This window comes from Falco punctatus (assembly GCF_963210335.1).
Source record: "Falco punctatus genome assembly, chromosome: 6".
Taxonomy (NCBI): Eukaryota; Metazoa; Chordata; class Aves; order Falconiformes; family Falconidae; genus Falco; species Falco punctatus.
In genome coordinates, this window is record NC_137585.1 from 59,827,166 (window position 1) to 59,837,886 (window position 10,721).

The window sequence follows — 10,721 nt, forward strand, 5'->3', positions numbered from 1 at the left end:
GTAAGAGCTCATCTCCTTTCATAATGCGCAGGCATCATATGCCTCTTCTTGTGCTAGTATACTATCACACATTGTATGCTGTTGCTATAAATTATTAATTATTTTAGGCAAGAAAACTGTATCTTGCCTTTTTGCTTCATTTCATTCGTTCAGTGACCAAGGTCAGATGATGCATAAAAATCCCATAATTCCAACTCTGAGCAGGCAGTCCTTGCAGCAGTTGTAGAGATCATGCTGTCCCTGTTCCCTTTCAGATTGTTGTTTCTAGATCCACTCTTGAAGAGGAGAAAAAAATGTTTGCAATACCTTGATCTGTTTATTTACAACTTGCCAGATCTTTGGCTGGAAGCATCCCAAGCACAAGAAAAAAAAAAAAAAAACCACAACAAATTTATATGAAATCAATTTTAATTAAACTAATTTATATTATCCTAGAATTTCTTTGCTAGTTGATTTTCTTTCCTGATTATATATAAAAAAATTAATTATTCTGTTAGTTACAATTTACTTGTCTCTCATAGTTGAAATTATTCTTGAATGGAAGTTCTTACTAAAAGGGATTTAATTTTAGCATTTTGATGGAAAACAAAGACACCAGTTTTACATATAGTTCTCCTCCTCACCACCCCCATTTACATATTCAGGAGAATTTAGAGCTCAGAAAAGGTGCCAGACTGACAGCACTGGAAACTCAGTCTCTGTTACCTGCAGGCTGCTGGATTTTGCACCACTACTGTATGTCAACTTGATAGGAAAGTTCATGGTTTAGAGGGTACTTCATGCTTCTGAACATTATTTTCTTGGTCTACCAACAGTGCCAACAACAGCAAGTTACCAGACTTGAAACTATTCCCACAGGCAGTGAGGAAGAAGAATATCTTCTGGCAGGGGAGTTGCTGCGGGATCTGACATTGCTGTAAGTGCATCTCAAATGAAATTTCCTCTTGCAAAATCTCTGACCAGCAGTCCCAAAGAGGTGTACTGGGGAGGAGGGCAAGAAAGTAATAATCCATCCTGAAGCTCCACCCTGAGACTGAATTTAACTACCTGAGATGTGACAATGGGTTTCCGAAGTGAGAAGGCATTCACAGCCATTCATTTTTGCCGTTTTGTCTTGGCGTTATATATAATGTATGCTTCTCAGCAGGACAAATTAATCTGTGCCAAGTTCCATGTTGCAGTGCCTAGACTGCTTCCTGCGTGCTTGGTCAGCAGCAGTTCACTAAACCCCTCTGCTCTGCCTCGGAGTCTGTGGGGCTGACACCTAATGTCATTACAGAGCAGCTATGAAAATGATAGAATTTTGTTTTCTCCCCAACAGTTTGGTTTTCAGAAGGATGAAACTGTCGAAACCAATGCTGTTGTTATTCAAAAATTGAGTCTGGGGCATCTGTAGATGAGAATGAAAAAAATTAAATGCTTACTCTGCAGCTTGTGGAGGAGTACACTGAGGGGCACAGGAATATCAGCCTGCACATATTTGGCTGCAATATTTTACACTCTTCCAACATTTCTGCAAAGAAAGAGACGGTCCAGTTTTTAGCAAGAGTTCATCTTTCTTTATTGTTTCTTTTTAACATAGTATATTGTATATGGAATCTACATTGCATCTTACTGTAATCCTTGCTGGGTTAAAGTTGCGTCTTGGTCTCTTAGAGATCTGCGGTTTGTGGTGTGAAACTCAATGACACAGCTGGCAGGATGTCACCAGTGTAGCCCATGTGATGTGTCTCAGACACTTGCTCCAATAGCAAATTTCTGATATAAATCTATGGCAGTGAGTGCAAACAAATTCAAGACAGACAAGATGATAAACACCATGGTTCAGCAGCTCATCAAATTATTTTCAGATATTCTGTGAAGGTTCTTTTAGCGAAGTTTTGCCCAACCTCCCAAACTATTTCACTGAAGAATAGGTTGCAGGGTCTGGGGATGTCTTTTTTTTTTTGGTGGGATGGCTTTTCAGATAGCTAAAATGAGGTGATATGAATCACTTTCCTGTTTGTCTTGCCTAACTGTTTAATCCAACTTTTAACAGCTGGATGGGACTTCAAAGGCTGGCTGGCTAGAACACTGGAACATAAACCATAAGGAACAACCCTGCAGAAGATGGTCTAGAAGATTCCTCCACTACTAATGAATTTCTATGAATTTCAAGTGTAAGCTGCCATTAAGGGCAAGTTAATGGTCACAATGCTATCTTTAACTACTACTATCTCCTTTTGATATTTTGGGGCTCCTTTTGATATTATGTATACTGCATACAAAAATACAATATGCAAAAATGAAGATAAAAGTAGGAAAAGATTGCAGTCTGCTTTGGTCAACATGATGAAAAAGATCAGTTTAGATAAATATTTAAATGTCTGTTTTTCAGAAATTACTTTGGTCCCATAGGAGAAAAATACGTTTTGACATTTCAGGAACAGGCGAGAGTATTGCCATTTTGGGCAGCAGCATAGTAGGCACAGAAAGCCTTAGAGGCAAGGTCTTTTTAACAACTAATATAACCTGGCAAGCAAGCAAATACGAAAGGCAAAGTGTGACAACTTGGCTGCTCAGAAATGAGTACCATTTAGGAACTAAAAGTTTTTTTACAAAAATATGTGTATGTGGAACCATGGACCTGAATTCTGAAGATCTCCTTTTCTCTGCTATTATCACCTTCTGGCGGGTGAACTCTTACCTTTCTCACGCTGCTGGCTGGTCTGTTCAGTGCTGCAGCCCTCAGTTTACAAAGGGGAAGATGCTGAGCCCATTCGGATCAGGGAATCTGCAGATAATTCAGGTGTTACCAGCAGAATTACCCTGTGTTTCCCCTCAGGGGAAAAAAAGAAAAAAGATAATTTGTCCTTCTGGATAAACAGGTGTTTTATCTTTGACTCCTTTCATGCATAGATGAGTCAGCCAGGTGTCACAGCACTCTCTCAGGTCCCTTGTCTGTCTTTCTGAGAGCTGGACTTCACCTGCAAAATAAGAGCTGGCCCTGATCTGTAAAATCTGCATCCCAATCCATATATCCTCACTTGCTGGTTACCTCCCCAGACCAGCTGCCTCATGCAGCACTGGCTTATCTCCCTTTTGTCTGAGCTATTCTGAAGTGCCCAGTTCTAATGCAGCTTCATCATACAAAGCACCTCAAGCTCATTATTTATTTCTTTGTGTCATTATAAGGTTAAGAGGTAGATCTTCTATACCACGTGAACTAAGTTTTAGTTTGCGTTGTGCCCTTTTTTCCTGGAATTTGCTCTTCCCTCTTTGTTTCTGTGCCTGGCAGAATGCAAAAATGTGAGATACACAGGTTCTCCTACAAATGTCTCAGAGGGCATTGCAGCAGCTTGGGTGGTAAACAGCCTCTGTCTTCATAGCGTCAAAACAAAATAGGCCAGCACTCCCTCGGAAGCTGCATAATCTGTGAAAGCTGCTGACTCCGGGTAGCAGATGTTTGTGATTATGCTGGATACAAAGGAAACAGGACCAAGGAGGGCAGGCCAGGAGCAGAGAGGAGCCTTCAGAACCAGGTATGCAAACACAACAATCAAGGTAACAGTACTCAGCTAATGCAGCTGCATGACTGACCGGTCAAGGGACACAGTGAGGGAGTTTGTAACACCAGCCTTGTTTTTATTAACAGGAGAAAACCTCAAAGAGGTACAGTACCAGGCCCAGGATCAGCTGGTAAGGTATTGGTAGTGCTGGAAAAAGCACTTGGTCTCTGCATCCCCTTCTCTTGCTCTCTTTGGTTCTTTTGTAGCACCCTGTGGCTCAGAGCCCTTGTGTCCTAGCAGGACAGACTGAAAGACATAAAGGAGCTTTGTCCTTTGCAGGGTCTGTGTGCTGCAGGACAAGAAGGAGTTGTGCTCCCTTTGTGGGGTCCGTGTGCTCAGCCAAGGACCAGGTGAGAGCTTCTCCTGGCTGCATATTGCGCCTCATTTTTACAAGCACATTCTGAAAAAAAATTAGTACTTTTCCTGCTAAAGTGCTTTTCCTTTGAACCTGACCCAGTTCTTAGCAAACCGTCTGGGCTACAGAGCTAAGTGGAATGTAGAAAAATCCTACTGGCTCGCCCTGGCACACCGAGTGCAGCTCCTACTGTGAGACTGAAGTGAAAGCTCAGAGGTACCAGAGGTGGGCTGTGCGCTGCACACAGCAGGCGTGGATGGGCATCCATCTTGTGCCGCTGCTGGCAGTGTGTTCCTGTGTGTTTACAGCGGCAGACTGTGAAAGACGGCTTCCAAAAAATGCTACATTCTTATAAACTTACATTTATATGCTGCTTTGGTGTGAGATTGCACTGCATAATGTGTCCTCACTAAAATCCAGTGATACGCTCTGGGTTAAGGATTTGCTGCAGGATACTAGTTGAAAACCAAAGGTTATTTTCATACTCCAGTGCATTGTCAGAATATGATTTTAGAAAACAAGAAACACGACAAAATAGGTGGGTTGCAAGCTGCCAGCAACCTTACCCAAGGACTGACCTCCCCAGCAGTGTGTCGGGCAAGGATCCAGTACTGAAAGGTGTATTTCAAAGAGACAGCTGGCTGAAATCCTAGCCTGGTTGAAGTACATGAGAGTTTTGATCAGCAGATTTCCTCTTGATTTGTGTAATAGCAAAGCTGAGGTGGAGCTAACGTTTTGATTTCAAACATTGTAGCCAAACAGTGAGCAAAGTCTAATAATAAAAGCAGGACCCTGAGGACAGCAGAATGAAGTTCTGTGCCTAGTTGTACTCCAGACTGGTTGGACAACCTTGACAAAAACTTTGGCATTGAGGCTTTCCGAGGCTGCACCAGAGAGAAAGAAATTCAGAGATGGAGCTTGCAGGAGGCAGCTGCTTGAGCAGTGAGGCAGAGGCATGGTGTTAGTGTGAGACCAGGCGATGGATCGTGGAGTGAGGGCTTTCAGGGAAAGAGCATCAAGCACATGACAGTTTGCAGAGCTTAGCTAGAAAATGGCGGGTAAGGACAGATAGGTGGGAGGAAGGGAGGCATATTTTTCTCCTCCAACCCAGCAAAATCAGTGCTCACTTCTGGCTGCAAAGCCCTGCTGCATATGCAGAACCCTACCCAGGCTGGTAACAAATATGTGGGCATATGGATAGGATTATCCTATTATTATTTTGCAGCTTCCCCAGGAGTAAGATCAAAGGCAGGATCTTATACTCCACTGCAGATAGAAGGTCATTTGCCCTTTTGAATAACCAGAGTGACTTTTTTTTTCTTCTCTATTGCAAAGAACAGTTCTGTAGAACTCATTCCCATGTAAGCGTCTACAGGGTAAAGCTGGAAGTGCTGAAGTGAAACCCTAAATATTTAGAAAACTATAGTAAAATTATATTCCTTATCTGGTCACAAGAGTGTGAAGGGAAAGGAATAGCACAGGTCTGTCCTAACTCAGCACCAGAGAATCAAGAGATGCTTGTTGAAATAACTTTTCCTAGTGGTTATTATGCTCTCAGAACGATGGGGAAAAGCCGAAGAAAAATACTAAAAGAGGCTGAATAGAAATGTAGCTATTTCCATTTCACTAACCGTGATGAATTTTGAAAAGATGTTTCATCTTCTGAGCAAGACTAAATTACAGAAGGATGACAGATGGGTTTTGGGCTGAATACAAGGCTGCAAATCACTTAAACGGCTCCACTAACATCAGACTGCAAGGATGCTACCAGTTTAGGAATTTAGGAATGTTATCATTCAAACAGCATTTGTTGATTAGTTTGCATAAAAACATAGTTTGATAAAATGCATTCTCTCCATAGATTAACTGCATGTGATTTCCTCATCAATGATAAAAAGTGCTTAAGCAATTAAAATTATCCAAACCTCACTTTAGTGAGGCAACTGCTCTGCTTCTTTTTCTGTGGTCACCCCAGCTGTGCTTACTGCTTAGCCAGCTCTCCAACCTCATCTCCTGGTTCCCTGCCATGCTGGTGTCTTCTTTTCCACCCAGGGAGACAACACTGTGCTGGGCCATGCAATGAACACATGAGCACATCTGAACACATCAGGCCTAATGTGTAATGTGTTAAGTTCATGAGAGAGGCCACAGCACAAGGAAGGAATCTTCTTGCCAAGCTGCTTTGAGCGTGGAGCCCTTCTCTCTGCAGCTGATCACAGGTCCCACAGGTATCTGGGTCTGGCGTGTGAGGCTGTGGGTTGAGAGATGAAACCCAAGGACCACATGCTTCTGCTTGCACAGGACTGTGAGTCAAGAGACAATTATGGGTGGCCAAGACTGGAGAGCTGGTCTTCCCCACCCCAGCCTTAGTCCTGGTTTTGGAAAGGCGCTGTGCTGAAGAGGTCTTGTTGTCATGCTGTCCTATCACTTCCATCAGCCCCTTTTCCTGATGCCTTTTTCTTTCTCGTAACGAGGCCTGGAAATTATCTTGTCTTCCTATTTATTGTGATGCTCCCACTGCTGTAATACCTGGTTTTCATGAAGACCTATCAAGGCAGTATTTCTGGGAGGTTGGAAACATCGTGTTGCCAGTGGAGCAATACAAAACAAGAGGCACGTCCCTGGCATGCAGCAGAGTGTGGCCCAGAAAGTGATGAGCTCCTGTTGACACTGCTCCAGAACTGGGAACTTCTCAGCCGTGCCTCGCATGATGCTGAGCAGGCTACAGGCAACTTGCTGGCACAGTCACCTCCCCGGGAGGCTCACAGGTGTGAGATTACATGCGGTGACATGGCAGCCTAGCCTGACACTAGCCCACCACATCCGCACCTTGCTCCACTGCTTGCAGTGGACATGCCCAGTTACACCCCAAACCTCTGTGGTCCAGCCCAAGTAATGCTGTAGGAAACTAGCCAGACTGTCTTCTGTGGGTTTCCATCCCTCTGAAATAGAAGAAATAATGTGAATTCCTTCTCCATACCAAGAGGATACGGTGATATTCCCCCAGGGAATATGGAGGGAAGGAAGGTCCCTGCATCCCATCTCTGAAAGTATGGATAGGAAGAGACCTGGTGCTCCTCCCTGCTGCCCCTAACAGGGAGGAGATTTCCATGCAAAGGCAGAGACCCAAAGGGGTGCAAAAGGCTGACTCTCAAAAGGTGGTGAAATTACAGCCCCTAGATAAACAAGTACCTTCTTCGTGTTTATCAAAAGCCTGCAGTAATTTTTGTCATCTGTCAGTCAGTTGTTGTATTCATAATAGAAACAGTAATATCGGACAGTGATACGCAGCATGTATCTGAGATAATATTTTAATCATATTAGATGGAGATCGATCAGTGGGCCCCAGCTCTCCATCCATTCACCTTCAGGTTTTTTTCAAACGCTGGCAGTTCCAGAAGAGTTCATGGAGACAAATAATGAAGTTGAGTGAACATAGAAGTGCTCTGGGTTTTGAAGCGTCAGTTTAAGAAATACAGCCGGGTGATGAAAGTGCTATTTTAGGAAATCAATTCAGCACCATTTTCAGGTTCATAGATATTCCAGATGAAAAAGACCTATTAGCCCATTTGTCCATCCTTCCTGCCAAGAAAGGATTATGGGAGCCATTGATACCTGAATTTGTGTCAGTCTTTCCAGGTGCCTTCTTTGCAGCAGCATAAATACATTGGCTGCAGATTGTTCCTTACTTGCAGCTTCTGAATCACACACACCACTGCTAACAGTGCTTAGGGGGGAAGCAGGGAGCAGCCAGGTGCAGCTTTCCAAAGGACAGGGCAAATCTGTTAGCAATAATTTTCGTTCTTCCTAATCAGGCTCATATATTCACAGAAGAGGATGAGAAAAAAGAATGGCTTGATGCGTGACAGCTTCATGCTTCATTACGTACTTTGTGCCTGCAAGACAAATGAGTTTTCCCAGTGTCGGGACTGGGTATGATAGGCTTAATATTTTATTTTGTTAGTCAAGAGAAATATCCAGAACTTTTAATTCCATCCCTGCAATTCAATGAGGAAGCAACTATCTTGCCTTTACATGCTTAAATATCATTGCCTCCTAGGGATTGGCAGAGCCTGTTTGATGGTTCTTACATTCGGTTCTTAAATTGCTTTTAGGAAGTACGCAGGTACAACTCAAATTGCAGAACCGAGCATTCGCTTTGTAATGCAAATACTCAGATTAGCAGAGACAGAAGCAAGAACCTACTTGCTAGCCCCTTTATGCCCTTATGCATCAGGAGTGACTCATCTGAGACTGCAAGGGTTAACATGGCACAGAGCTGCTGGGGAGAAAGGGGCCCCAGTAGCATACATTTGTTCTCTTTCCTTGCTGGGTCTCATTTTCTTATGCCAATTTTTTCTTGCTAGCAGCTAATTTCTCTTCTGGATTCCTCTAGTGTTTCCTAGTGCAAGAAACTACCGGTTTCTGACAGAGGTCGCAGGGAAACTCATTAAAAGTACAGCGTCCCATCGCTCCACGGAGGAACAAAAACTCACGTAATGCTGGTGGGCTGGAAAGTTTTATAAAATATCTTAATGTGATGCTGCTTTTAGTTAAGCACCATGGGCAGAATACATAAACTAGAAAACTGCGAGCCCATCTCTCCTTGCTGGACCCAGAGGATGATGGATGTGTATTTGTTCCCAGTGCCCTCAGCACTTCCCATCTCCCTAGAAGTGCTAATTCAGCATTTCTGCGGGGCCGCTTTGCTGCTGTGAGCTGCTGACAGGGAGCACCGACAGTGCCGGGCACCGCAGGGTAGGTGTGGTGTTGCAGGGGACACCCCGGACACTAATCCAACAGTACACAACCGATATTGGCAATTAAAGCAATTGCAGCAAAACCAGAGAGATCAATGCTATTAGCCTGCCCGGCAGCAGCTCCAAATGCTCTAGGAGAGGACAAGAAGCTGACCAATAACTTGGATTTTTTTCAAAGAATAAAATGCCTTTTCTTTAATCAAATATTCTCTCAAATCAGTGTTTGATTTTTTCAGCCAAATGAACAAACACAATAGCAGATGGAGTCCCTGTTTTTTTTTCCCCAGCACGTTCACAGCTGGAATGTGCAAAGCCTTAATCTCCATTTATAAGAATATTAGTAAATATATTTGCATTCGGTGTTGCTATGGAGTCTGAATGGTAAATAATGATGTTCTCTGTATATTGAGATGGTTGGCAAGGTGTTAGTAATCTGGGCTACAATACTTTTCCGTCATACTGCAATACCAGATTTCTTTAGGAAAATACCTTTTTGATGCATTAATATGCACAACAAAATACAGAATTTTACCAGTATAATCCTTCTTCATAATCCTGAATTCCTTTACATGGACTTGTTTTTTTATAAAGAACAATTCATTAAATGATCCTTTTGGTGTGACGAGGCATAATTTACCAGTGATTATCTAAGAACTAGAATACTTTTAAGGTACAGTTTGGGAAAAAGAATTCAACAACTTGGGTATCCTTTTTATCATGTTTGATTTAAAGAAAACATCTGTTCTGGGTCATCCCTTCAGTAATGACCTCAGTATGTGAGGTGTTGACAATTAAATTTGGTGTTGACACAAACGTGTGAGGTTCTGTTGGTCCAGGGGGAGATAGGGAGGTGGTGATGGGGTGACCCAGAGGACTGCAGTAGCAGGAATCGAATTGCATCTGGCAGCACAAGGTGGAGGACCAGGCACCAGGGGACTAATTGGAGGGTAAACTCAGAGCTCATCAGCTGGAAGCTGCAGAGGACAAACATTTGTGTACAGCAGCCAAACTCAGGTAACTATGTGCTGGAAGTGTGATGCCTTGAAATGGTCCCAGGGGAGGTATTTCCAGAGGCAGGGAAATATGAGAAACTGGCAATCTTAAGGTACCATATAGTTTGATACTATGAATTATGAATGTAATAAATATTATTGATTATCAATACATTGAGACCAAATATAAAATGGAGTGGAAGAGCAAACCTCTCACCTGCATTTGGGGTGGATTTTGGCCAATTTCTGGCACAGCTACCTACTACTGCAGTGGATTGGACCTGAAGAGCCAGCTTGTTCCTGGCTGGCATCTGTCCCACCTGCCTTTAAGGACAACCCCTGCATCATCCAGATCTCTGCATCAGAGTCTGTGCTCCAGAGTTGAAAAGGAGCAGGTGTTTTAGGAGCTGCGGTATGTCCGAACTATTTCAGACAGCTACTCTGGGATAAGACATGTCATGTCCTGGAAGTGCCTATTTCACTGCTCTACACCTGCTCCGGTGACTCCCACCCTGCCTGCAGCCAGCGGGCTCAGCCGGGTAAATGCAGCCCAGCTGACTACAGGACAGTTTTGCTAGACAAACACATTCCTCTCCACATGTTACTATTGACATTCCAGATACACAAGCATTTTAAAAATTGTATTTACTTTTCAGGGAGGTTTTAATTATGTAGTTGTATTTTTGTTCAGACTTCCTTAACAGTTGTGAGGGGCAAACCTACGTTTGGATTTTTGAACTGCATATCAATTTAAATGCTTGTTTAAGAATAAGTATTTTTGCTGGAAGCTGTTGGGCAGCTGAGTTTCCTTAAAAAAAAAAAAAAAAAGCAAGGTTTTTAATTATTGTGGCAGTTTGTATACTTGCTTTTAGAAAACCGTGACTTTTCAAAAAAGATATAATGATTAAGGGATTTCTAGCCCTGGTACAAATTAAGTAAGCTGGCTTTAAGTGTTTGTGAGAATCCCAGTGGCAGCTTTTGGATCTCATTTTGACTGACACAGTCTCCATTTCAGTGTTGTAACAATGGCAACAACTGAGAAAAAGCAAAATTTTTACATCAGTTT

General features: G+C 42.9%; 1 long non-coding RNA gene across 1 annotated transcript in view; it reads left to right on the top strand.

Moving 5' to 3' along the window:
- Window positions 1–8,988, top strand: part of LOC308065892 — a 28,748-nt gene extending 19,760 nt beyond the window's left edge. Inside the window, exon 2 of the long non-coding RNA XR_013928967.1 lies at window positions 816–8,988. This is a non-coding gene — a long non-coding RNA (uncharacterized lncRNA). The remainder of the gene's footprint in view (window positions 1–815) is intronic.
- The last annotated feature ends 1,733 nt before the right edge of the window (window positions 8,989–10,721 follow it).